Source organism: Parasteatoda tepidariorum, chromosome 8 (assembly GCF_043381705.1).
Source record: "Parasteatoda tepidariorum isolate YZ-2023 chromosome 8, CAS_Ptep_4.0, whole genome shotgun sequence".
NCBI classification, from domain to species: Eukaryota; Metazoa; Arthropoda; class Arachnida; order Araneae; family Theridiidae; genus Parasteatoda; species Parasteatoda tepidariorum.
In genome coordinates this window covers 26,056,609-26,060,767 of record NC_092211.1, presented here as the reverse complement: position 1 = coordinate 26,060,767, position 4,159 = coordinate 26,056,609, and the positions used below count along the sequence as shown (strand labels likewise).

The following is a 4,159-nucleotide window of genomic DNA, read 5'->3' as shown; positions in this document are numbered from 1 at the left end:
CTGCGTTCGCTCTTTTGTTTTTTATTTTATTTTATTACTGTGGTGTTTATAAGTTTGTTTAAAAAATAGAATTTGTACTTAATGTATTAACTAGTAAATAAACTTTTAAAATAAATCTTTTCTTTTAATGATTTTATCGTTAATGTTAGCATTTAGTTCTGCTGTATTCAACTAGTTAAGTACAAACATTTTCTGTTAATGATATGTTGAAATTAAAATTTTAAAATTTGCTCAACTTACCAATTTTAATGTGAAAAATTTACATTTTGGAAAGTTAATGTTGGGACATATTAGTTTTTGTTTTCATTAAATATAAAAATACGTTGCTGCAAATCGATTCACAATTTCCTGCTATAATATATTTTTTCCATGAATTTCCTAAATGACGGAAATCAAGATGGACGTTGTTAAGTCATTTTAGTAAACTGCAATTTTACGCTCATAATTACATTTTGCATTCTTTTTTTTCTTGAAGAAGGTTCGTAAATTTTTTTGCATGCTATAACTTATAACAAAAAGTTACTTGGTGTAATGTATTTTCTGTAGCTTTTCTTCTTTAAATATAAAAATACGGTGCTGCAAATCCATTCTCAACTTCCTACTGTAATGAATATCATAAATGACGGAATTCAAGATAGACGTTGTTAAGTCATTTTAGTAAACTGCAATTTTACGTCCATAATTACATTAAAAAAAATTTTTTTTGAAGAAGGTTCGTAAATGTTCTTTGCATGCCATAACTTATAGCAAAAAGTTACTGGGTGTAACGTATTTTTTGTAGCTTTTTTTCATAAAATCTAAAAATACGGTGTTGCAAATCCATTCACAACTTCCTGCTATAATGAATTTCATAAATGACGGAACTCAAGATAAACGTTGTTAAGTCATTTTAGTAAACTGCAATTTTACGTCCATAATTACATTAAAATTTTTTTTTTTGAAGAAGGTTCGTAAATTTTCCTTTGCCTGCTGTAACTTAAAACAAAAAGTTACTTGGTGTAACGTATTTTTTGTAGTCTTTTTATTGTAAATTTAATTTTGAATATCCTAATTAAAATACCAATTGCTCAAGACAGTTTTCACGAAAAAATTGACATTCAGAACACTTCTTGTGCAACAAATTCTTTTCCTTGGATGCAAATTTTGAAAGAAATGTTATCGTATATATTTTAGGAAATGTAAGTTTAAAGTATTCCTATTTTTAAACACTGGTTGACACATTAAAATACGATTTTTTTTCGTTCTTTATTTATTTGTTTACTGCAAAATTAATTTTTTTATTAGATATTTTATTTTTTCTACAATAATTTTTATGAATAAGAGGAACAATATAAAAATCACACGAGGACAAAATTCTGATAAAATTATCGTACTGAATACCAATAACATTTCCGGTTAAAAAATCCATAATTCCTATAAGAATTAAAATATATGGCATTTAAACCATTCATTTGGTAATTTTTCCGTTCATGTGATAATGGGTTTTTGGAAATTCTGGTTTTCAAAATTACAGTTCTTTTTATAAATCATTCAGTAAAAATACAAAACTGAAAAGTATAAACCTGAATAAATGATTTTTATTTCATGCTTTAAAGTATCATACTAAAAATACCAAATTTCATTACACATTACCAAACCATATTTCATTATTAATTTTACCAAAATCATCATACCAAAGAGCCTTTTTATTTGGTGTTGTCATAGAGCCAGAAACATGGAACATTATATCATATTTTAGTACTTATGAGCACACTTTTTCTCAGTGCATAGCTGTTTATGCTCAAAAATGTTTCGGTGACTTTTAGTGAAATGTTAAGGGGGTATATCTAAGAAAGATTTCATTTTGTTTGCAAATGAACTGTTTTTAAAACATTTCCGTTGATATTAGCTTTAAATGGTAGAGTGAAGCTGTCTTATAAGCTTTATAAGAAAATATCTTTTAATTATTAATTTTGAACTGAGATTTCGTTAGCTAAACATTATTTAGTCATTATCATTATTTATTCTCCAGTATATTAAATTAAAGTTATTTATTTTATATGTTTATTATTTTATGATAGCTGTACAATATGATCTATGTCATAGTTTTGCAACATTTGCGAGACATTTTAGAAAAGTAAGTATAAGGTCATTTCAGTGGATATTGAAAAGTGATTATTTTAACACTTTAAAAAATTGTTTTTGTCGATTAAATTGGTCTGTATGCTTGTTTTATTTTTTGATGTAATTTATTTGAAAAAAAGTAAGTGAAAATTGACGTGCATAATTTACTACTCTATAATAGTTTTATATTTCATGAATTATAAAATTTATGTAATATTTAATAAGTGGTTTATCCAAAGCTTAAAAAAAATTATTATTCTAAATTGGAAATATTTCATTCATTCATTATATCACAGTAATATTTCATAGCTATTTATTTTCAGAGTACAATTTGTATAAAATTATCTTCTTTCCCTTAAATGAAATTTTATTTACTTAAAATTTATTGAGGTTAATAAGATTTATAACTTATTTACAAGCTTGTATTTGTTATAACTTTGCAAATTCTGAAAAAAGAGGCTTTGTTGAAAATAAATTATTTGTGTATTGAGTAAATAACTAAAAGTAGAGTGTTATTTGAGCGAAAGTAAGGAAAAGTGAAGAAAGGTGAACAAATATTGAATTGCATATTAATAAAATACAAGCCGATATAGAAAGAAGAATATTTTCTGTGCAGTTTTTCAACTTAAATCTTCGGTATTATTGTGGGGGTGTAGCTCAGTGGTAGAGCGTTCGCTTTGCATGTGAAAGGTCCGGGGTTCGATCCCCCGCACCTCCAAATTTTATTTTTTTTTCGTTTAAATATTTTTACTCATGTTTTTGTGAGTTTGTTAATAGTTGAACTATTATATAGGAATTAATATTCGATAGTTTGTTAAGTACAGCCTTGCTTCACTTGTTGATAAAATTTAATCAAATATGAGGTTTTCGTTAATTTTTTTCATTAATTTTTAATTATTGAGCTTTAGTTTATTATGATTGGCTTGTTTATAATATTCGGTAATTTCAAACTTTCAATTTACAATAACTAATATTTGTTAACAAATGTAAACTTCATTGATATTTAAATGCCGCGCATTTTTCAACTTAATAAAATTTTGTAAACTTTTTTTTTAATTTTCATATCACGGATTTTAAAACACGTGAAGGAATGCAAAGTAGTTTAATTACATAAAACATTTTAAGCAGCTTATATTTTTACTATTTTCTTGTTATTTAATTGAATAATTTACTAATTCTTTTCAATTTCTGTTGATAAAAAGTTCGCATTTTTCACGAAAATGCTAAATAGAAATTCAATGAGCGAATTTTTACTGATTTAATTTTAATTGGCATTATAATTAATATATATCAGTATCTTGAGTATAGTAGATGATGATTTATAAAACACTGAATGGTTCAACACTTAAAATTATTAGATATTTCAGAAAAAAACAGAAACATAAAAAAGAAAAAACATCACAGAGGGACACCAACTCGAAGGGTATGACTCGCAGGCCCGGACCCCGGTCAAAAATTTACATAAATTTATTAATTTGTTTAAATTGCAAGTTTAAAATTAATTTGGCACCTTGGTGACAATTGTTACCAAGTAGATGGCGCGACAAATCCCGATAAGGAAATATCCCCTAAATTGGAATAAAAACAAATTTATTTATATTATTATTATTTAAAAAAAAAAAACTGTTGACATAATTTGCCAACTGCTGTCTATTACAACATAAAGAAGCCGACCGGCCTGTGTAGGGGTTAGGGAACTGCCCTTGCACCAGAAAGGTTCTGGGTTCGAATCTCGGGCAAGGCATGGATATTCTTTCCTTCTCTGTACTATTTGTCTTTACTGTGGGAGCCACAATGGCCCACCTAATATGGTGCAATTAAAATGTATATATCCAGGGTTACATACAAATTTTCGCACAAAAACGATTATGAAATTAGTTTTAATAGCTGTGCAAATGTATCATAATCTGATGCATGCTATTTAGGAAATTATTTTAAATTGACTTAATATAAAATTTTTTATTATTTCTTAACGACAAACCATTTCTTGTTTTTAAAAAACTCATGAAATTTGTCTCAAATATAATTAACAGCAGTCTTAGTTTCTTTTTTATCT

At 26.2% G+C, this 4,159-nt stretch overlaps 1 non-coding gene across 1 annotated transcript; it reads left to right on the top strand.

Annotated features, from left to right (window-relative positions):
• The first annotated feature begins 2,749 nt into the window (after positions 1 to 2,749).
• TRNAA-UGC (transfer RNA alanine (anticodon UGC)) lies at positions 2,750 to 2,821 on the top strand. Its single transcript has one exon. It is a non-coding gene; the product is annotated as a tRNA-Ala (tRNA).
• The last annotated feature ends 1,338 nt before the right edge of the window (positions 2,822 to 4,159 follow it).